This window comes from Chionomys nivalis, chromosome 4 (assembly GCF_950005125.1).
Source record: "Chionomys nivalis chromosome 4, mChiNiv1.1, whole genome shotgun sequence".
NCBI classification, from domain to species: Eukaryota; Metazoa; Chordata; class Mammalia; order Rodentia; family Cricetidae; genus Chionomys; species Chionomys nivalis.
The window spans coordinates 51,609,680-51,634,675 of NC_080089.1; the positions used below are offsets into that span (position 1 = coordinate 51,609,680).

The following is a 24,996-nucleotide window of genomic DNA, read 5'->3' on the forward strand; positions in this document are numbered from 1 at the left end:
CCCCTCTCAACTATTTTCCCTTGAACCCCTTCCATCTCCTCCACTCTCAAGTTGATAGCTCTTTTTATTTGATTGTTACTATTACATATCTGTTATATATATATATATACATATATATATGTTGTATGCACAAATACATATAAATATAACCTGCCAAGTCCAATTTTGCAGGCAGTGTATGTATAGTTTCAGGTTGGCCACCCTGTATTGGACAGCCAATGAAGAGGCTCATCCCTGGGAGAAGCTAACTCTCCTTTCCCCAGCAGTCATTAGTTTCCTACTTTGTTGTCCTTAAATATACTCCTAGCAAATGTCACATCTACTATTTACTTAGCTAGAATTTTATGTTTAAGGAATAGAATACACTAAGTTTAGTAGTGCTTATGAAGAACTACAGTCTAAAGGAGTATCCAAACAATGAAAGCCATATTAAATTTCATATCTTCCAGTTATTTTTAAAAAGGAGCCTCATGCACAGAAAGGAAAGAAACCCCAACATGACAGGATCAGATGCATTCTAGACACAGTGAACAGCTCTGTGTGAGTTGCTTCCCCTTCCAACCTCATGACCCATTGTCAGCCTCTCAGGCATGTAGATTCAGCAACAACGCTTGCCGGTTAGGCCCAAGAGGGTGAGAAGAAAGCCAGCCACTATGGTGAGAAGTCAGCGGCTTCTGCAAACAGAGACTATACTCCCATCTCAGAGTTTCATGGAAAGCTCCAGAAGCATTTGTGGAAAGGGAGCAGGCCACTGGCAGGAAAAATCCCAGGGATATCAGCTTTAGAACAACCGTGAATCCTTCCAGTAATATAAAGCACACTGTCCCGAGGATCTTCAGTAAACAGCAAAGAAAAGAAGGTTGATGAGGATAGTCTGCGATGCTCATAGCCCTCCACGCTCCCTTGCAGCTCCACGGGAGAATAAAGGGACTGGATAGTGACTAACAACATAGAAATAGAAACCACAGTTTCAACATACCCAGAGGCCCATTGTCCAGAGCCAGATGACCCACATTCTACTTATTCCGTTTCCCAGACCATTAGCAGTCTAATTAGAAATCAAACCCCAAACACCTTGCCAACATAATTCAATGAAATTAAACCAATCAGCTCCAGACGAATCAGCTTAACTAGCTCTGTGTACCTAAAAAGGAATGTTAATAAACAACAGCCAATCAGGGAGAAAGGTTGCTGTGCTTCCTCCTTCAATGCTTAGACCACATAGGCCTCCTGGCACTCTTGGGTTGCCTTCTTCAATTCCTCTGTAATTCTTTTGTATGTACACTTAGTTTCAAAATGGTCTAATTGGATCCAATTTTACATGTGACAAACCTCATCTCGGTCAGATTTACATTCAGGAGCCAAAGCAAGTGCAGTGATGTTAAAAGCAGAAGTCTCTGTCCTAAGAGCTATCAATTAATTCATTAGGCTCTAGAAGCATAATTAGATACAATAACTTGGGTCCTTAGTGTGGTCAGAACAGAGAGAAGAAGGAAAGAGATGAGAATGGGTGGGCGGTGTGATGGTTACTATTGTCAGGGTCGAGCCATCCAGGGTCACCTAAGAGACAAGTTTCTGGGCATGCCTGTGAGGGATGCCAGCTCGTTTAAGTTAACTAAGGTGAGGAGCCCCTACCTGTGGGTGGCATTATTCCACAGCCTGGAGTCCTTGCCTAATACGAAGGAGAAAGCCAACCAAGCAAGAATAGTCCTCATTCCCTGCTCCTGCTCTGTGGGGCAACAACATGACCTCCTGCCATTGTGAGTGCCAACTAGGATGGTCTGCACCTTTGAACTGTGTGGCCAAACAAGCTCCTCCTCTTGCGAGTGGCTGTTATCAGGACATTTTCTCACAGCAACAGAAAGAAATTGTAAACAGAGAGTACGCTCTCGTTTCCTGGCGGCCCAGCCCCAAATAATCACACAGAAGCTATATTAATTACAACACGGGCCGATGGCTCAGGAATATTTCTAGCTAGTTCTTATACCTTAAATTAGCCCATTTTTATTAGTCTATGTATTGCCGTGTGGCCATTACCTCATTTTCTACATGTCTTGTTTCCTTGGGCAGCTGGCTGCTTGACTCCACCTGCTCTCTCTCTCTCTCTCTCTCTCTCTCTCTCTCTCTCTCTCTCTCTCTCTCTCTCATCTCTCTCTCTTCAGATTTCCTCCCTGGTTTTATTCTGCTAAGCCATTGGCTTATTCATCAACCAACAAAAGCAGCACATACACAGAAAGACCTCCCATATGAAGAAATTATAAAATCAATGGTGGAAATTGGAGGGAGGTGAAGCTCCAGAGAGGGAAAGACAGACAGATCAGCATGTGGCATCTGCTGATTCCTGTCCAAGACATCAGCACTCTGCCCTCTAAGGAAGGGCAAAGTGTGAGAAGAGGAGCAAATGAGGACTTAGTCAGGCTCATCAGCCATGGGAGAACCCTGTCTGCCTCTGAACACTCTGTCCTCAGTCACTTCAGTTTGACACCTCAGGCCCAAGGAGCTAGACCAGGGGTTGGTAAAAGAACGATGAACTGGCTGGTGGGAATCTCTGCTCTGCTCCCCCAGTTACTAGCTGAGTGGGCAAGTCTGACTGAGCCTCAGTTTCCTCATCCGACCAGTTAGAGAATCTCATCAAACTCTTGGATAGGTTACAAGACTTTAGTAACAGTAGGTGCAAAAGGTCTTCGTAAACTTGAACGTGCTCTCAAGAAGACAGTGTTCTTGCCGGGCAGTGGTGGCGTGTGCCTTTGATCCCAGCACTCAGGAAGCAGAGACCTCTGAAGTCAAGACCAGCCTGGTTTACAGGGCGAGTCTCAGGATGATCAGGGCTATACAGTGAAACCGTGTCTTGAAAAACCAAAATAGGAAAGGCAACACTCATTAACACAAATGACCTTTTGCACTATTGCTACTGAAAAACAAACAAAAACCAACCAACCTAAAACAAACAAAAAAACCCCTACATCCAATAAACAAACAAAACCTACCTCAAATGCAGGTGGGGTGTTAGGTCAACAGACTCCCACTTTATATAAAAGAAAATCCAATACTTAATTCCACATATATTTTCCTTTCCTTGATAAAATGAGAGTGTGGTGAATACTAGGGGGTTATTTCTTTTCTTGAAGGATCTGCTGTCACTCCTAACTAATTCCAAAGCCCAGATTTCGAGGCAGTGGGTAGTTTCATTTAGTCAGCAACAAAGTATCTCCTACAAAGGCAGCTCCCAGAAAGGGAAGCTGCTCAAACCCTGTTTCCATGGCTGCGTGCTCTAACAATATTTTTTACTGAACTAAGCATTGCTAATTTTAGCCCTGGATTATCTGGAAAGCAAGGAGGAAATAGATGAAAGGCATCTTTTTTTTTTTTTTTTTTTTTTTTTTTTTTTTTTACCTGAGCCCCTGAGGACTTTTACGCAGAGCGAGTCACTGCTAGAAAAGGCAGATGTGTAAGTCCAGTGTGGTGGGGACATTCATCAACCACACTCCATCAGCACTTGGATAAAGAAAAGAGGTACCAGTCCTCTGATGCAGAAGGAAATTGAAACTGAGCAGGAAAGTGATTTGATTCAAATCATTACAACCTATATACGAAAGCTAGCCCTCACCCCGCAACCTCAAGTTTCACCCTGACCTCTTGTCCGAGGTCTTACCATTATTATAACCTTTGAGAGTTAAGCTATTTGGGATGTCAGTTTCTGGAGGCTGCCTCAGTTCAATAAAAGGATTTGAAATAAAGATCTGCATGCAGGCAGGAAGAATTTCTGTAACAAGGTTATTTTGACTTTTTTTTTTTTTTTTTTTTTTGGTTTTTCGAGACAGGCTTTCTCTGTGGTTTTGGAGCCTGTCCTGGAACTAGCTCTTCTAGACCAGGCTGGTCTCGAACTCACAGAGATCCATCATCCGCCTGCCTCGGTTATTTTGACTTTGAATGTGACATTAAGGTAAAAAATAGCAGTTGACTATGTTCCATTCATAACTATAGAGATGTTGTATAAATAAATGAACTTAAATGAACTCTAAAGGAGTCCTGAGAGAGCAGATGTGTTATCGAGGATCTTAGACGCAGACACAGTGCCTTTCACAAGCAACAGTCTTCCACAAAGTCATGGATTACTCTGGCTCTGAGTGAGGATACAGAGGGACCTTGTGAACAAGCCCTGCCACGTAACCAAGTCAGGACTCTCTGGATATTGTCTGTTTCCTCTGGTCAGTAGTAAAAGCAAAAACATTGAGACCATCCCCATATAACAGAAATCCTGATGGACTGCAAGGTCAAAGTCACCAGGCTCATTTCCTTGGAGCTACTGGCTTCAACCTGAAGGGGGCATCTTCTAAGGGTTAGCCTTCAGCAGAACTCAGGGCGCTATGCTTCTATGTCCTCTCAACTCACTTTCCCGGTTTTCTTTCCACATTAACACGTAGAAAGCTAATAAAGAGTGTTGCCCTACAGGGAATTTGTATTTATCAGTAATCTAAAGCAGCCGCCAAAGAGAATTGTTGATAATCACGGCAGTGGGGGAGAAAATCTTTTTAAAAGGTCTTCTGAGGCAGAGCTGGCTTAGCAAAGGGCAAGACAGATGAGAGAAGATGTTATCTCCAGATGTTCCTCCTCAGGGATCACTTTTGACCCAGAGAAATTCTTCCCTGATTCCTCCGAGACTCCATAGATTACCCTAGAGTGGAATTAGACCGTGTACAGGGAGAGAAAAGCTACAGTACTGGGGCATGCGCTGCCCTAATGGCTCCATTTCAAATACCCGATGGTTGCTCAAGCTTCATCCTTGTCCCAAGAGGGCCATGAGAACAGAGTTCAGAGTGCAGAGGGACTCACATCTCCTGGAGGAAGTGACTCTCAGGCAAAGTCTTGAGGGACAGTAACATAAATTAATCTAGAAGACAAAAAAGAGTAGGATTTCCAAGGCATGAGATCTGTAAGAGTTCAGGGTACCAGAAATAGCATGTGTGATTAGAGGGGTTCCAAGAACAAATGGAGTTGGGTCACTTCAGGTCTCATGTGCCCCAAGGAAGAGCTTGGTTGATCGATAACCAATAGCGAGCAGAGCCACTGAAGACAGAACCTTTCCATATTTGAGGGACTCTAGCTGTGGTGTGCAGGGTGGACATGGGAGCAAGTTGTTATCATTTACGTCTTCATACATCATTGGGCTCTTTCTTATCTCTACAGATTTCATTACTGTCATATTAACATAGAGGGTTTTTTGTTTGTTTGTTTGTTTGTTTTTTGGGGTTTTGGTTTTTTGAGACATGGTTTCTCTGTAGCTTTGGAACCTGTCCTGGAACTAGTTCTGTAGACCAGGTTGACCTCAAACTCATAGAGATCTGCCTGCCTCTGCCTCCCACGTGCTGGGATTATAGGCAAGTGACACCACTGCCCAGTTTAACACAGAGTTTTTTTTAAACAACATCGGAAATGATTACAGTATGTCACTAAGTGGGGAAAAAAAGGAAAAAAAAGTAAAACTTCAAGTACAGTTTGATATCTGCAATATAAATATGCAAAGAAAAAATTCTGGAAGGGAATATCAAATTTTAAATCCGGAAGTTAAGCTTTCTTAAATCTTTAAAGGAATCTGTAAGTTTTCTTGAGGCCATATCTTAGAGTTGGAATCAGAGGTGGTGGATGTCTCCAAGGAAACAGTGCTTTGCAGACACAGCAGGGTTGATGGCCATATGAAGTCACAGGAACTGAGGGCATGCAGAAGATCTACACAAATTCAAATCAGACAGGATCCCAGCATGGAGAGGGAACACAGGTGCAAAGTCCCACCCCTGACTGAGAAGTCACTTGTAATTGATAGCTGCTGGGAGACAGAAATTAATTTTATTCAAAGAAGAGATGCCAGGTATACCAATCACACCCAGTGCAGACTGCATACTCAAGAGGAGTTAGCAGCACAAAATCGACTCCACAGCTTTACTTATTAAAATTTGTTTAATTTTGTGCTTTTTTTGATTGTTTGTTTTGTTTTTCTTAAGAGAGTGAAAAAATATGTGATGTGGGATTCCCCTCTGTATGCTGTGAATACCATTGGTTAGTAAAGAAACTGGTTTGGCCTGATAAGATAGAACAGAGCTAGACTTGAGGGAAAACTAAACTGAATGCTGGGAGAAAAAAAAGATAGTCAAGAAGAAGCCATGGAGCCACCACCAGAGAGAGACCCCTGAAATTTGCTGGTAGGCCACAGCCTTGTAGATTAATAGAAATGGGTTAAATTAAGATGTAAGAGTTAGCTAATAAGAAGCTAGAGCTAATGGACCAAGCAGTGATTTAATTAATATAGTTTCTGTGTGGTTATTTTGGGAGTTTGGGCAGTCAGGAAATGAACAGGTGGCCTCCTATTACAAATATGATATTGGGTGATTAGGGAGGGAGCATCTGGTAGGAGTTGGGGAGTGGAAAAATCTAACCAAAATATATTGTATGAAAAATTTAACTATTATTAAAGAACTATAAAACAAAAATAGAGTTGAATAAGAAGATATATTGAAGATTTTTCCACTTCCATTTTCTTTCTAAATGAAAATAGAAGGTGGGATAGGGGAGCAGGGAAACTCATACCTTAGTTAAGGGAGCCACCTAAGGGTTGGCAAGAGACTTGAACCTGGAATGGCTACCAGATGCCCAGGGCAATGTCCCCAGTTAGTTCATTGGGGCACCTGAGGATAGGGAACCTGAAATGAACCTATCCTATAATCATACTGATGAATATCTTGCATATCGCCATAGAACCTTCATCTAGCGATGGATGGAGATAGAGACAGAGACCCACACTGGAGCACCGGACTGAGCTCCCAAGGTTATAATGAGGAGCAGAAGGAGAGAGAACATGAACAAGGAAGTCAGGACCATGAGGGGTGCACCCAACCACTGAGACAGTGGGGCTAATCTATTGGGAGCTCACCAAGGCCAGCTGGACTGCTACTGAAAAAAACATGGGATAAAACCGGACTCTCTGAATGTGGTGGACAATGAGAGCTGACGAGAGGCCAAGGAGAATGGCACAGGAACTTTCATCTGGCGATGGATCGAGAGAGAGACAGAGACCCAATTTGGATCAATCGTCTGAGCTCTTAAGGTCCAAATGAGGAGCAGAAGGAGGGAGAACATGAGCAAGGAAATCAGGACCACGAGGCGTGCACCCACCCACTGTGACAGTGGAACTGATCTATTGGGAGCTCTCCAAGGCCAGCTGGACTGGGACTGAATAAGCATGGGTTGAAACTGGACTCTCTGAACAAGGCGGACAATGAAGGCTGATGAGAAGCCAAGGACAATGGCACTAGGTTTCGATCCTAATACATGAACTGGCTTTGTGGGAGCGTAGCCTGTTTGGATGCTCACCTTCCTGGACCTAGATAGAAGTGGGAGGACCTTGGTCTTCATGTAGAGCAGGGAATTTGGACTGCTCTTCAGTATCGAGAGGGAGGGGGAGTGGACTAGGGGGAGGAGAAGTGGAGTGGGGATAGGGGGAGGAGAGCGGGGGGAGGGGGCAATATGTGGGAGGAGGGGGAGGGAAATGGGAAACGGGGAGCAGTTGGAAATTTTAATTAAAAAAGAATAAAAAAAAATTGTGAGACCATAAGCTTGAGTCATGCACTATAGCTGTGTTACATTGGGAAAGTCTATTAGCCTTGTTATGTATCAGTTTCTATATTAATGGCATAAGGATAATAGCACTCCCACTATTACAAATCTTACAAAATTGTAAGGATTATGTCAATATGGACAAAACACTTAGACCAGAACTTAGTGCATTGATGACACTAGCAATTACTATTACTTCTGATATAGCAACAACACTATTAGAAGTACCTACTGAGTTGATTTCAGCAATTATTCTCCAAGTTGGTGGTTTTACATGCTCTGTATTATACTATATACTTCTTTATTCTTAGTTGTAAACTGTCTATCACTGGCATGTATTCATTTAAATAATAAGAGGGCTATTCTTACAAAATAAAATAACAGGCTATAAAGAGGTAAATGCTCTTGATCCTCAATCCCAGACAACCCAATAAAAAGGCATTTGATTTTTAACTGTTTTGTAACATGCATAGTGCCTTTAGATCCTGTGGGAACTACTCCACAGCAATGACCAGCATGGCAAGTTATATCTAGGGGTGGCACTTATATCTAGGGGTGGCAGCATGCAACAGCCACCCAAGAGACCCACTCAAAAGGAAGAAATTCTTGTTGGGAACTGTAAAGCTAGGCAGCTGTCTGTGACTGTTGAGATTATGGGTTCTAATGATCATTAGTCTAGAGATGGTGTGTGTGTGTGTGTGTGTGTGTGTGTAACAGTAATAACTAAAGAAGAGGTAATAATGTTGAGAGGGAGTTGAAAAGGCATGGGGGGTTAGGGGAGGTATGGAGTTGAAATGAAGTAAATACAATAGTCATGTATGAAATTCTTAAAAAGTTAATAGCCAGTTTCCTGTGTGTGTGCATGGATGTAGTATAAATGTTTCCAGACACCTGCACCCATGTGTCTGTGCCCATGTGTGCATATATGAAGGGCAGAGGTTAAGTTAGCATCCTTTCCTATTGTTCATCACCATATTTTTGATACAAGACTTCTCACTGAACCAGGTACTTATGGATCCATTAGACTGGTTGGCTAGCCAGGTCAGGGGTCCACTTGTCTCTGCCTCTAATCCTCCAGTGCTGAGGTTACGGTGCATGTCACTATAGCATGCTTTTTTTGTAGGTGCCAGAGATTCAAGCTCGGGTCTTTGTGCTTGCATGGGATGCACGTAACACACTGTGATGTTTCTCAAGCCTCTAAAATGACTTCTGATCTAGAAATATGGGTCCTGGTTTGAAGACCCACTTCCAAAACTTAGCAATTTAGTGTGAGAATTTGGGCAATCTATAAAACATCCATGAACTTGAGATTGCTTATCCACTGATTTGGAATCACCACACTTTTTCCAGTTATCTAACAGAGTTGATAGCTAATATAAGATAATAAATGTGAGAGTTAATTATGAGGTATGAAATTCCATGCACAAGTAATAATTTCTCAATAAAGTAATTCTCTCACTGACTCTAATTTCTCATTTCTCTATTTGAAAATTGCAAATCTGCTCAATTTAGGGGATTTTGCTTATTGATCAGGTAATTACTGTGATATCTGCAGGATCTGGAGCACAAGAAGCTCTCTGGGATGCACAGTACGTTTACAAATCAGTAGCTCTGGTTACTCAGGAATGGCCGTGTTGGGAGTTATGTGTGCTGTTTGCTTCTCTGCTTACCTTTCTTTTTGCCTGCTTTTGAAGTTTCGTTGTTTATCAGCAACTGTGCTATGAGATAAAGATAAAAACAGAAAGCAGACCAAGATACAAGCCAGAAAATACTACAAATTTTTAGTGAAAATGGCATAGGTAAGAACATGCTGAAATATACTCTTAACATACAACTTCTTTGATGCGATATGTAGCAAAGCAGGTACTTCCCACACTCTCAGATATGAGGGCCTGGCACTTAAAGCTCATGAAAGTCATCCGTGTTCAGAATGAGCTTCAAGTGCCAAATTTCACCGTTGTGTTTTGAGTTGAGAACACATACTCATAGAAAAAAGGAGATCCCCACAATCTGGGTCTTTCTTTATGATACCTACCATCTTCCAAGCATGCTGAAGTCCCACAGTTCCCTCTCCACAAAAGGAAGCTCCTCTCCATATCTAGCTCCCTTCTTGTATCTGAGAGTAGACTGACATTTCAAGTATCAAGTGGGAGATGGAGAGAGTCCATTTTCTGTTGTTATTCCTTAAAGGCATCGTGGAGTATGGGGAGTCTGTCTCAAGCATATGAAACTTGGGAGCCTTGGATCTGAGTCAGGCAAAAACCTTCAGAGAAACAAACTTTGCTTTCAGAATCATAAGCATTAAGGTTTATTTCTTCTGTTGTTGTTTCTGTAACTTGACTGTCAGTTTGAGTAATCACAAAAATTAAAGATTTGTTCATCTTATGATTAGGAGACTGGGAGATTCAAGGTTAAATATTACATCCAGAAATGCTTTGGTGCTGGTGGAGTCCCTGAAGACGCCTCTGGCACTACGGGGCATCAGATAACAAAAGGATACAGATTAGAGACAAATTCAAGTCAGATTAATAACAGCCTCACACAACCCAGTAATTCATCAAGCCTTGAAAGTGCTGATCCATTCACAAGGGAAGAGTCCTCAGGACCCAACCACCTCTGAAAGTTTCCATTTGACCTCGTTGCTTTGTGCCTCCCAGTGGGAACTGAATTTCAACAGGAATCATAAGGACATTTTAACTACACCAACGAGTATGTGACAGCACAAATATTCAGACATGGTATTCAGACATTATTATTCAAGTCGCTGGTTCTAGACTTAAAAAAAAAAAAACTAAGCCAATACTAAAGAAAATATTAACTCACCCAAGGAATGATGAGAAATAAAAGCAACATTGCTGGCTAATTTTGTTTCAATTTGACACGATCTAGAGTCATTTTGGAGAGGGAACTTCATCTGGGGAAAAACCCTTACTAGACTGCCTTGTGGGCAAGCCTGCAGTGTATTTTCTTGATTGATGATGGATATGGGAGGGACCAGCCCCTTCTGGGCTAGAGGTCCTGAATACTATAAGAAAGCAGGATGAACAGTTATGAGGAGCAAGTCAGCAAGTAGCACTCCTCCAAGATTTTTGCTCCAGTTTCTACCTCTAGATCCCTGCCCTGAGTTTCTCCCCCAGCTTCAGTGATGGGGCTACAAGCTATAAGGTGAAATAAAACCTCTTCTCCCCAAGTTGATTATGGTCATGGTGAACCCCAAATAAGACAGAAATTTGTATTAGGATCATGAAGTGTTGTTACAAAAACCTGGCCATGCTGTTTTGGGGAGGACTGTGGAAGGGCTTTGAACTTTGGGTTGTAAAAGCCTGTGAGTGTTTAGAACTTAGTGAGCAATTGTGAAACTTACAAGATAATTCTGAGAGCAGAGCAAATGATGAAAGCCTGACATGTGACTTTTCAGAAAGAAGTAAAGACTATTAGGGACATTTATGTAGTATTTTTAAATTAAAAACCTCTAAAGTAAAATTTTTGCTTTGCTGGTTATTTAGCTAGAGATGAGAAATTAGTGGTGATTAAGAAGAGACCACAGCATTATTAATGTAATAGTAAGCTATTGTTGGAAATGTTCTCTTGGGATTAATAAACACATAAAAGCTGTGCTCCAGAAAAAGTTAAGACTGTATCTAATACTGGCAGCTAACTTGGTGATGTGTGAGAGTCACCCAGATGTTGCTAGTTTTGAAGGCATGAAGGTGTCGAGGAGAATAGCGAAGGCTGGCACTGTGAGATGCTATACGAGGTCATTGCTAATGTGCAGATTCAACTGAAGTTGAAATACCAGGATTGAAGGGGTCATGGAGAGAAATGAAGGCTTAGCACTATGTTACAGGGTCAGAGTCCCCAAAGCAAGACCAAGAGAAGTTATTGCTGATGGCACAGCCCAGTTTCAGAGACCCCAGCATTTTGGAGATGCCAATACCATGGCATTACTATCAATGATAGCAGTTGCCGTGGAGTAGAGCCAGTGTGAGCCTAAACAAGTTATGAAGAGCAGAACCAAAGACGTGCAATTTTCCAAGCTTCTTGGAGCCCAGAAGAATATGAGTGACTCTCAGATATTGAATATTACACTGTTGGAGCTTGGATTTGCTTTGTTTAGATTTTGACTTTGCTATGATTCTTTTTTCCTGAAGTAAAAAGTATTTAACTTACTTTTGTGAATTTACAGAAGCCCACAGTTAAGAGACTTTGGATATTTTAAAGAGAATTTAAAAGTAAGATTGAAATTTTAGAATTTCATTTTTTAAAGACCATGGGACTTTTAATTTTTGGAATATGTTTTATACTGTAGTATTGATAATAATTACATCTTGGGGACAAGGAGGGTAAGGTTATGGTTTGACAGTAATGTGTTTGTGTGTCAAGTTGACAACGGGTCAATTGTCTTGACTGGTGTTATGTCAACTTGACACAAACTAGAGTTACTTGGGAAGAGGGAACCTAAGTTGAGGAAATGATTCCACTAGACTGACCTTTTGCAAGCCTGTGGTACGTTTTCTTGGTATATTTGATGATTGATGTGGGAAGGCCAGTTCACTTTAGGTCATACCACCTCTGGGATGGTGGTCCTGGGTCCTTTCTTTATTTTTTTAAAAAATATCTTTTCTTATTTTATATTCTAAATCTAGTTCCCATTCCTTCCCCTCCTCCTGCTCCCTCCACCTTTCCCCCATCCCACGTCTCATCCACTCCTGGGAGATGGTAAGGCTTCCCATGGGGAGTCAACAAAGTCTAGCACATTGTTTTGAGGCAGGACCAAGGCCCTCCCCACTACATCTAGACTGAGTAAGGTATCCCTCCAATGAGAAAGGGTTCCAAAAAGTCAGAACAAGCAGTAGGAATAAATCCTGGTCTCACTGTCAGTGGCCCCACAATCTACCCCAGTCATATAATTGTCACATTCAGAAGGCCTAGTTTGGTCCTATGCGGGTTCCTTCCCTGTCCAACCAGAGTTGGAGAGCTCCCGTTAGCTCAGATAAGCTGTTTCAGTGGGTATCCCCATCATGGTCTTTATCTCCTTGCTTATATTCTCACTCCTCCCACTCTTCAAGTGGACTTTGGGAGCTCAGCCCAGTGCTCTGCTATGGATCTCCACATCTGCATCCATCAGTTGCTGGATGAAGGTTCTATGATGACATTTAAGGTAGTCATCAACATGACTTTAGAGCAAGGCCATTTCAGAAACCCACTCCACTATTGCTTAGGGTCTTAGCTGGAGTCATTCTTGTGGGTTCTTGGGTATTTCTCTAGTGCCAGGTTTCTTCCTAGCCCCATAATAGCTCCCTCCATCAAGATATTTCTTTCCTTGTTCTCCGTCTCTGTCCTTCCCTCATCTTCACCATTCCATTCTCTCAAAAATTTAGACATCAAAATATGAAATAATCCAATTTAAAAATGGGGTACAGATATAAACAAAGAATTCTCAACAGAAGAATCTCAAATGGCTGAAAGACACTTACTTAAGGGAATGTTCAACATCCTTAGCCATCATGGAAATGCAAATCAAAAAGACTCTGAGATACCATCTTACATCTGTCAGAATGGCTAAAATTAAAAACGCCGATGATAAGCCGGGCGGTGGTGGCGCATGCCTTTAATCCCAGCACTTGGGAGGCAGAGGCAGAAGGATCTCTGTGAGTTCGAGACCAGCCTGGTCTACAAGAGCTAGTTCCAGGACAGGCTCCAAAACCACAGAAAAACCCTGTCTCGAAAAACCAAAAACAAACAAACAAACAAAAAAAAACACTGATATAGGGCTCTGGCTACACCCAGCTCTCGGGATCTTTTAGCTGCAGACTCATCAAAACTCCCTTGCCATCAGGTCTTGTGCTCAGAGCAGCAGCAGGCTACTCAGAGCAAAGGCAAACAAATTGTTTACAAGAAATTCAGGGTCTGGTGCTCTGCAGTCCCCAACATGAACAGAACCTGGAAACAACCTAGATACCCCCCAACCAAAGATCTTAAGCTTGGAGAGATGATTCAGTGGTTAAGAGCACTTGATGTTCATGTAAAAGACCTGGGTGTGATTTCCAGCATCCATATAATAACTCACAACTGCCTGTAACTCCAGTTCCAATAGATTTAGTAAATCTACTGGATTTACCAAATCTGTAAGTCACGCAAATAAATAAATCTTAAAAAATAGATAGGAAGATTTCTATGGACATGTGAGCCAGAGACGTTGTCTCTCCCACACATCTCTGTCAATTCTATTATCTTAGGCTAGCTGTGTCCACGAGCTAGATCCTGCTTCTCCGAAGAGGTCATTCATTTTTGGAGATACCTCTGTGGGCCAGAGTAGGTGTTGCCTCCAGAGAACTACGACTTTAACATGATCCTATGGTGCATGTTTAAGACAGATATGTCCATATGAGCACCAGTTTACAAAAAATGAATAAGGCACCATGAGACGAGGCTTTCAGGGAAGACACAGAGAAACAGTCCTCCCAATTCTCCAGGAAACAAAAGAAAGGCCGGAAATTCAAATTCCTCCCAAAATCACACTTGCTGATTATGTTTCAAACATAACCATTAAAATTTCAATTAACCAGTTAGGAAATGATTATTGCATACCATCAGAGCAGCAATTCTTAGCCAACTTCCAGTTTGAATTAGAAGAGCAAAACCAAGACAACTTGCAGAGGAGGTGACGTCATCTAACAGTCACATTCTTGTGCTCAGGTTGTATAATTTGGATAGTACCTAGAGCCTTGCAACACGGGCGTCTTATGTGTGTTGAGAATGCGGGAGCAAACGTGGTAGTACTTCAGAGTGTCATCCAGGGTCTATTCTCGCTTCTTCCTACCACAGAACTGGTTTGTCTTGGGTCATAGCAGACACAGCTAACAATACATGTCTCCAGCAGCTTGGTGTCTGGCAAATACAAAATGTCGTCACTTCCGTGAAAGTGTTCTCTTCCTGCCTTCTTCCTCCCTGATTCCTGTCATGGAGATGTAATGGCTGGAATGCCAGCAACTAATCCAGATGAGTGGAATAATAATGAAGAATGGAAGAGGCTGCCAAAGACTGTGGTATAGATATGGTAATTGGATATGCTCCCCTCCGTTTTTAAGTTTGAGTGATGTACACCGTTTCTATAAAGCACCAACACTTCAGACCTCCTCGGTTTTGTAGTCAATTAGGCAGCACGCTTCGTGGCCGGGTTTTAGGTAAGCCTGTGACCATTGGAAGGGTTGTGATACAGATGAGGAGGCCGCACAGTGCTGAATTCATTGAGGTTCTATGATGCACCTCTCAGACTTGAACAAGAACCTCCATCTCACGAGAGCCAGAGGCACAGAAAGGCAGAAATACAATGCAGCCATCCTGGGCCCGTGCTTCCTTATCTCTACACCAAGATTCTCAACCAAGCTTGTCTTTAAACTAGAAAAGTGTGTGTGGTGCCTCCTAACCACACTGCTGGCTCAGAAATTACAGTAAGGAGAAGAAAGCACATTCCGTAGCTCTGCCCACATGGATTGACACTTTTGCTCTCCCATTCACAAGCTGTGCAGCTTTGGAAGATTGTTCACATCTTAAAAGGGAGATAATACAGCTTTTAGGTAGGTAGGATGTAGTTTGAAGGAACTAAAGATCCTTGAGTAACAGGGTGACCCATGTGTGTTATCTAAATCTTGCATCATTGGGATCACAATGCTTAACAGAAACAACCTAAGTGGGAAAGGATTTATTCTGGTCCATGGTTCATAGGGTTCACCCATCCTCTTCAGGAGGGGATGGCAAAGCAGGGCAGGTAACAACATGGTGGTGAGGAAGCAGGGATGGGGAAATGCCAGCACTATTTGGCATTTCTTTCCCTTTTTGTGTCAGGGTTCTGAGTATCTATTTTCAGAGTGGGTCCCCCTCACCTCACTTCATCCTCTGGAGCTAGCCTTGCAGACACACTCAGAATTGTATCTCACCAGTCTCATGAGTGATTATAATTCAGTCAAGTTGAGCGAGGATTGGCCCTCACACCATGTCTGCCTCTCAGGGACTGAACACACAAAAAAAGCCAAAACCAGAGAGAGGTCAAAAGCCTAGAACTCAGATGTCACTTACCTGAAAAATTGTGAAAAATTCTGAAAAAAAAATACATAAATTCAATACAACTGAGCTTGGGAAAACTAAGCCAGAGGATAGATGTCAGGGTCTCATCCTAGAACGATTAAGCAACGTGTTTCCCTTGCTGGACAATCACAAGAGACAGAACAGACACAGGTTGTCTGCAACACTGAGAGTTCTAGTGAGTAATGTGTCCCATTGGGCTCCCAGGGTTAGAGTAATGACCAGAGAGTATGAACAAATCTAGTCCACATATACGTAAGAAACAAACACACAAGAACAATTTATTCAGCTGAAGCAAATAAAGGCTGTACGATCATTGTCTGCCAGTTCGGCTTTCACTTGACCCAAGGCTATGCTGGCTCTGTACACTCCTCTCATCTCATCTCACCTGGATCAGGGAGTAGGGGTGAGGGAAACAGCAGAATACCAAAGCTGAGCATGGGCCGCTTCCCAGTGCATTTCCTAACCTCCTACGTGAATGCTGATAGTTGAAATGAAAAAAAAAGAAAGAAAGAAACTAAGAAAAGTGAGGGCCATTGCTAAACTTTAATCTTTTTTTTTTTTTTTGCATTTTGACTCCTGATTTTATTATTCAAATTCTTTTTCTACTGAAAGTAGTCTTCAGTGGCTGAGAAGCCTGACCTCCCAAGACCGGAGTCAGTAGGAGCTGGGTTTTTATTGGAAAGACTGGGTTGGGTGGGTGAATGGGTGGGGTAGCTGAGATGAGGGCAGAAGAGCCTGCTCTGCTGGTGGTCTTGGGTAGGGAAGACCAATTGCACTTCACAGAGCCTGGGGTGTGGTGGGAAGGGGGTAGGGCAGGAATGACAAGCTGGGAATATGGGACCCACCTCAGTCCCCAGCTTCTTTTTCTTCTAATGTCTCTCCACTGGTGGCATTCTCTGCAGTCTTGGAGGCCTTCTTTTTCTTCCTCTTCTGGGCTTTTCGACTCGCAGAACTCTGGAGAAGAACCTTTATTTAGCTCTGCATCCTGGACTTCCATCTCAGACTCGTAGAGGTCAGGCTCAAAGGGACCACTGGCACTGTAAATTTAAACTGAACAACCAATTCACTTCCTTCTCAGAGAGAGCACTAAATGACTGTAGTAATTCATGCTTGGCACATTCTACCGCACCCATTTGAGCCTCCTTCTCGTCTTCAGATGCTCTTAAAGTAAATGGCATGGCATCAAAACGCCTGTCCACCTTACTGAAAAAGGCACAAGAAGTTTTCATTTTCAGTTCATATTGTTTGGAGGGCTCTCATTTGTAAGTGGTGGTTCTCTGTCCTGCGTCTTTGGCCTTGCCTTCTGAGCTGACGAGGACATCCTCAGTATAAACCTCATGTATCTCAAATTCACGGTCCTTCTTCTGTTGGTCTGTAGGATTCTGGATAATGGATTTTTCTCCTTCGATCACGTGCTGCCTCAATTGGTATGACGACATACCTGCTACTGGTGTGCAATTAAATGAGTGAGCAACTTTGTTCCAGGCTTCTGTCACTTGTGTGTCCTGGTTTCCAGGCATCTTCGGCACAAAGATGAGCGGCCTTAATGGCATCTGCTTTCCGGCCTGTTACCTGGGTCCCCTGAGCTACACCAATTACAAAACTGTGAGCCTCATTAGCAATGAAACCATCCACATGAACCCCAAGGACAGTTTTTACCAAGTCACCTTCCTTGAGTGTATAGCCCTGGTCACTCTTCCAAGGGGAGGAGTGACATACACAGTTATTTACCGAAATGCTGGTGGGAAAGCCAATACCTTTCTTCGTTTTCCTTCCCTTTCTTGAAGCTTTTCCCTGTCTCGTTCATGATCATGGCATCACCTTTCTCACCCAGGCTCAGTACTGACACACCTGAGCTGGAAGTGTCCACCAAAGATTGAAGAACCCAGTTGGCAACATCACCCCCATCTTATACTTGGGCATGACCAGTACTAGTTGGCTCCTGCTGCTCATCTTCACCGACATCTTCCTACAACCACTACTGCAGCTTCACTTTCCCTGAGCTGCGGCCTCTGACTCCTTTCCCAGCCAGAAGCTGTAGCCAGAGTCTCTTTGACTGCTAAACTTTAATCTTGAGTCATATATTAGAAAAGCTCCCAGAGAAGAAAAGTACTTGAAGAAAATTCTCCACCAAGAACTGTTACACTGAAGCTTGGAAAGGAACTGATGGCTAGGAGCATATTTGGGTTACAGCAAAAGTCCCAAGTTACAAAATGTGCTCACTTCCGCTATCTTTACATTTTCCCCCAATCATTCAACATGCATGCTTACGGGTCCCCTGGAATAAAAGGTGTATTTCAGGCCCAGAGACACAGCTCAGTGGCAAAGCTTGGCTAGTATGTGTGAGGCCCTGGTTTCAACCCCCAGTGCTATAAGCGTTACATTCTGAAGTACAGGTAGGATGATCATCAAGCTAGCATTTCCTCCTAAGATGTGATAGTTCTAAGCACTGCAGTTTTAAAATGAGAAATATATATAATATTTATTTTATATGAATATATTTATTTATATATTGTGTCATGTATGTGTGCACATACATATATATGCGTTGATATATACCTATATATTTCTCATATATATATATATTTTTAGAGAGAGAGAACAAAGTAAAATCACATTCCTGAATAAGTAAATTAGAGCTTTCAAAATATTTGAGCTTGATGAATACCCCAATCCAAGGTGATTTCTATAACCAATCATCATAAGACAATAAGACAGCTTTGGTTGAAAACATCATGAAGAGAATTTGGAATGTAAGTAACAAGTATTTGTGTATGATTCTCACTCTATTTGTGCTATAGAGGGAGCAAAATGTACATCTAATTTACTTAATATTATTAAAATGCTTTTATTCCCTACCATGGAACAGATATTATCATAAATACTGGAGATATCATAACCTGTCTAGCTTTTTATCATAGATAGATAGATAGATAGATAGATAGATAGATAGATAGATAGATAGATGATAGGTAGATAGATAGATGATAGGTAGATAGATGATAGATAGATAGATGATAGGTAGATAGATAGATAATAGATAGATAGATAGATAGATAGATAGATAGATAGATAGATAGATAGATAGATAGATACGTACGTGCATACATACATACATGCATACATACATGGATGGATGTAGAGAGAAGACAGCAATATGCAGGACTTTAAGTACCATAAGGATAAATGGGGCAGATTACATATGTGGGTGTTACACAGAGATCCAAAGAGAAGAGTGTTGCTGAGACTGCATACACAGTGGGCACACAGCAATGACAAAGGCCACAACCAGCATCCGTAGAAACTGCTGCAACCTGGAGCCTGAGACACCAGGAAACCCATTGCTCCTGGAGTTGGACTCAGGTTCTAGCTCATTTTAAACCTTCAGCAGAAAAGGTTTTTTTAATATTGCAAATATGAAATTTGTAAATTAAAAAAGAAAAATTATTTTCATCCCACTAAAATAGTAACTTTTAAATGGTAGGAAGTTCATTGCAACTGTAGCAATTGCAGTCAGTTTTAACTGTCAACTTGTACAACCTAGTGTCACCTGGGAAGAGAATCTCACTTAAGGAACACTCAGATCAGAGTGACCCTTGGGCATGTTTGTGGAGCATTGGCTTGATTCCTCACTGCTATAGTAGGGTTAGCCCATTGTGGGTGGCACCATTCTCTAGGCAGATAGGTACTCTTGGGCTGCATAAAGAAAGATAGCTCAGCATGAGCCTGTAAGCCAGCTAGCACACAGCCTTCCCCAATAGATCTGCTTCAAGCTCCAGCTTGAATCCCTGCTCTGGCTTTTCTCAATGACCGACTGTGACCTGGGAATGAAAGATGAAATAAAACCTTTCCTCCCCTGAGCTGCTACTGGGAAGATTGTTTAACCATAGTAACAAAAAGAAACTAGAATAGTGATTATATGATGTAGCCTATAACGGTAGTGATGCCCTTAAGCCTTGGGGATAGGAAGGTCAGAAACCCCCGGGATATTGTCTGACTGAAGCTTTCTGGGTTTCTTCTTCTTTGCTGTGAGCTTGTCTCTGTGCATCTCCCTTATTGTCTTTCTGCCAGGCTCTTTCTTTCCTGAAATGTCTTTCTGTCAACTCTATACTTGCAACACACACATGCATACTCTTTATATGTGTTTCTGCAATCATATTCATTCCCTTTCAACTTTCTGTGATATATGGCTGAAAATATTTTGCATTTCTTGAACAGTAACACTTCTTCAATTTTGTGTTTCTTGAAGCATATTTTTTAAAAAATGAAGAAAATTAAAATTGCCCAAATTTCTCTATAATTACAAATAAGGAATTGGAGCTGTTGCCTCGGAGGCAACTAATTGTTTAGTTGTGCCTGTGTCCATGTGTGTGTTAAGAACTACTGCTATAACAGCAGATCATGGAACATTTTTCCTGTGTTATATTAACTTTATTATTATTATTATTATTATTATTATTATTATTATTATTATTATTTTATTAAGAGTTAGTTCTAACATTTTGGTCAATTTTTCCAGAAAGGGAAAAATTAATCTTCCCTTTAGCGTTTGAACCAAGGAGTTGATGAATTTTCAGAAATACTTAGGAATTGTGTTATGCATGTCCACTATGCTTTCTTTGAATATATAACAAAGAACCCTAAAAGATACTACAAGAATGTATATGGGTGATTTGTGAAAGTCTTTCATTCACAGCTGTTAGAGATAATTATCATGACGTCACAGTGATACATGGCCTCTGATGAATGCTAGTCAGCCTCTGGTGATGTCTTTCCAGAAACAGCATCTACATGACAATCTGACTGCATCACCCTCAATAAGGTGCCTTTTATGGATTGAGGAGAGAAGCTACCAATATTCAAAGTTATCAAAACCGTCAAAGGCAAGAGACATGTTCTCAGTGCAACTCATATCAAGGATCAAGACAAGAGTGCAGGAGCTGGCTCGGGTGGTGCACACCTTCTGTCCCAGCACTCCGGAGTCAGAGGCAAGTTGATTTTTGTTAGTTCCAGGTCAGCCTTGTCTCCATAGGGAGTTCCAGGACAGTCAGAACTACATAGTGAGGCCCTGTCTCAAAGAAAAAGAACTGAGATCGTGTCCCTGCAACATACATAAAAAAAATTGATATCACCTATCATCAGAAGCCTTATTTGGGTTGCAAGCATGCTATTCCAAATCAGGAGTCCAATTCTAGGGTTTTAAGCCCACAGAGCACAACTCCTCTAAAACAGTTTCAAAGTTAAAACTTCTTTTTATTATTTGCCCTTTAAAAAATCATTTTGACAGTAATGTATTCATTGTGTGTATCACAGGTACATGGCACACCTACATATAAGGTAAGAGGACATCTTGCCATCTCAGCTGCCCAAAGAAAAGACCTCTTACCTGCATGGCCTGGGACCAAGCAGTGTCTCCTGTCTCCACTCAGCTTCTCCAGCATATTCTTTCAAGTGACTGAGCATGGCATGTCTCTCTTCTCCATCTCCTGCTGTTCCACGATGCTAGAAGTAAGCAGATTTTCCTGTTCTCCCCTTTCCTTATCCTTTTTTTTTTTTACCTCTTGCAAATTTCTTTGACCAACTTTCTAGTCTCAGTTTGAATATCACTTCTTCCAGGAAGTTTGCATCCACATCCAAAATCCTTTTCCTGAGTGCTTCCATAACACCCATCACTTACCTTTTCACCCACATTTCTATGATGTGAGACTTGTCTATTGTGTGGTTGTCATCTCCCACTAGATACAAAGTACTGCAAGTGTGTGTGTGTGTTTGTGTGTGTGTATTCATGTATTCTTAGGTGCAATTATTCATACCAAGTATGAAGTTAAGAACGTACTCTTGCGACATGCATAAATACATATACATTATGTTTATAATGCACATAATCTATAATATTACATAATATATAATTATAGGTGATGTTCTACATTTTGAACAGTGATTCCAAGATGCTTATGACTGTGCTCACATGAACACTTTTAGAATAAATAAATTTCAGACAATGTTATCATGAGGGAATTAGAAAACAGATAGCTATACTAGTAAAGGAAGATAAGATAGAGAATTCTGGCCCAAATGTTAGTGTACATCAGATAAATATATTATTAATACTAGTGAGGCATCACAGATAGATGGCCGTAAGACAAAAGAAACCTATTTTGAAGGACTGTCACCAGACTTCCAGTAGCTACTAAGAGATTTGCATTTGCCCTTGAGTTCTTGTCTATAGAAAGATAGTCCAATTCAGGGGCAAATTTCAATCCTCTAAGAACTTCTTAGATAGAAATTTAATGTGGAGACCCAATTTCTGGAAATGATGTCTCCTGTAAGTGTTTGAGCCTCAGAAACATGTTGATAAAACTGTTGCTAGGCTTGAGGATCAGACCAGATTAGTATCAGAACAGAGTCAATGATAAAGAACATAAAACAACTCAGATTTCCTTCAGAGTTAGAAAAGAGTCCCAAACATGGAGCAGTTCAGGGCCCGCAGATGAAGAATAAAAAGTTCTGTTGATGACCTTAGGAGGAATCTAAGGACAAGTTCAAAGGAAGTCATTATCCCATCAGACAAGTCAATCATTAAGAAGGCCAGGCTGATTGGACTATTCTGGAAGTTTCCAGATGTTAATTTGCATGGTTTACCATATGGACAATTTACAAGAGGCAGTCAAGGCAAGAACAGATTCCCAAGTCGGATGAGTGCTTTTACAGTTGCGGAGATGTCCTACTTTCTCTAAGACAAAGTCTAGAGCGTGAATATTGGTCCCTTGCTTCACAATATTATCTAAGATATGTTGCATATCTGATTTAGACTATTGGGGTACCCACTGTAGCCTAAGGATTTCAGCATGGTAAAGCTTCTTATAGTTCTTCACTAGATGATATTATGGTGATGTCAATCATTTCTGCCAGACAGACAGATCATCGTCTCCATCAGAAACTCTCCTGGATAGGCTGGAATGGACCCTCCTGGATAAGCTGGAATTGAATCACTTTATAAAATCATTATATCATTCCCCAGGCCAGCTAATACAGTTCTCCACTTTCAATCCAGAAAAACCATGCAACCAAATCCATAATGAAAAAAAAAACCATAATAGAATTAGGAAATTCATCATGGTGACCTCATAGGAAATTCATCACAGTGACCTCATAGAGATTTGTGTCCAGAAACCATTGAACTCAGTCCTGGCGTCCATTCAGACATCATTCAATTTTCCTTTATACTGACCTATTTTTATTTCAACAGAAAATTGAAGAAAGGGCCCAGCAACATTTTGAGAGACTAGGAAATGGAAGTTCATACTTGATTGACAAGTTCCTAAAGGAATTGCTGCTAGATGTTCAATATTTTGAGTCCAAGCCAGTTTTGGCTTTGAACCAGCAGCTGTGAGGAGAGGGGCAGATGTGTCTCAGAAATGAGGGAAGGAAAGCTATTTAGAGAAAAGGGTCATTTGCTGTGTTCCCTTGGCCTGCACAAGCTTTCATCAATCTGAAGCCAACTGTTAAAGTAGTTCCCTATTCTATCACACCATGAGCTTTTTCTCAGTAGGAGCTGCACCTCACATACCTACCTATCTCCTACTATCTTAGAGAACAGGCAGACAGTAAATATTTGTTAAGCAATTGAATGAAAGATGAATGCATGCATAAATGCCAATTTCGCTAAAAGCACTGTGTCAGAAAATCATTTACCTTTTCTCAATGCAGAGGAAATTATAAGGTAAGCCTAGATTTATCATCAGCAGATTAAAGCAAGTATACACAGAAAGATGGTTCCAAGAGGTTCTTGGGTCAGAGCAGATTGAAGAGCAACTAACAGGCCATGGTGGAATAATGTTCTCCATGGAAAGTTCTCAAATTTGTTGCATCTTTTTCTCCTAGAAAATGCCTCTGGGCTATCACGGCCTTCCTGGATTTGTACAATAGACATTGAGGACTGATGAAAATGAGGATAGAGAGACAGGATGTCTTGTGGATTGAACTCGCACCCTGTACTCAGCACACTGCTTCATGAGCATCCTCTCTGCTGGGGTCTGGTCCATTCTAAAAGTCAGGCCAGGATATAATACTTAGATGTAGGGCCTTTAAGAAGTGACTCGACCCTGAGCGCTTCTCCTTCATGAATAGATTGATGCACTTATGAGAAGGTTTGACTGAAAGACTTTGTAGCTTTGTGTCCTTGTATCTTCTGCCAGATGAAGACAGGGTCCTTCCTCTCTGAAGGGTGCAATATCCGAGGCGCCACATTGGATGTAGAGACTGAACCTTCTCCAGACACTGAACTTGCTGGCATCTTGCCCTGGAACTTGAAGGCTCTACCACTAAAATACAATTTGTCTACCACTAAGATACAATTCCATAGCAACAATACCAACAGGCTGCAGCAACCCCATTAGTCCTCAAAATTCTCACCCTGGAAAAAGGGAACTGGTGTTAGTTCACTGGGCATCAAGAGGAGAGGTCACACTGCTACACATGGCTTATCAGAGGGGATTCTGACTCCAGGGTCCCACCTTTAATCAAACTTAATTCTCTTTGGTTTTGCCTTATCTCTACAAAGCCATTACCACATTGCTTTGTAAGAAAGGAACAAATATATTTTTGTGACTGAATAACATTTTTAGAAGCAAACAAACTTCAATTGTCCCACTGAATCCTCTGGTTATCTTGAAGATATATAATGTCAAGTGCATAGGGCAGAGGTGGGACAGATGAGAGCTTGGTGGTTACTTCAAAGTCTTCAGATCAACCAGGGATGAATGAACAGGGCAGGTGGACACATGGGAAATCCAGCCACAGGGAAGTCGGAGCACCTGTCAGAGAGGAAGCCCTCCGTTCCCTCACCTTCCCCGTTTTTCTCTGTCATAGACCTCCTTGAAGACATTCATTTTTAACTGGCATCCCCCCACTTGTCACAAGGTTTCTATCTGCCAGACCATAATGAGCAATTTGATCTAATCCATGAATAGAAATTGGAATTTAATTCACTTTCGTGGCATTTTGAAAAGGGAGATGTTTAAACAAGCTATTTGGTGTCCTCTGCTTCACTGTTGAAGGTTAATCACTATCCAATATGCATACTTTAGCTCCCAAACTAGGTTCTTGAGAAAATGGAATAATTAAACCACAAGTGGCAATTACTTGTATTTTAGTAGGCCTCTTTCTAGAGAAACATTACTAAGTATCCTCTTTTCTAAGTTGGCATCCAGCTCTCACATTTCTCTCTTCAACTGTGTATGCTATCTATTAACTTCTGTTAATTCTGCTCAGTATTGAAAACAGAAAGAATTCATTGTT

At 41.6% G+C, this 24,996-nt stretch overlaps 1 pseudogene; it reads right to left on the bottom strand.

The window, feature by feature from the left end:
- Positions 1 to 16,542: 16,542 nt before the first annotated feature.
- LOC130873510 (proliferation-associated protein 2G4-like) lies at positions 16,543 to 21,366 on the bottom strand (annotated as a pseudogene).
- Positions 21,367 to 24,996: the final 3,630 nt, after the last annotated feature.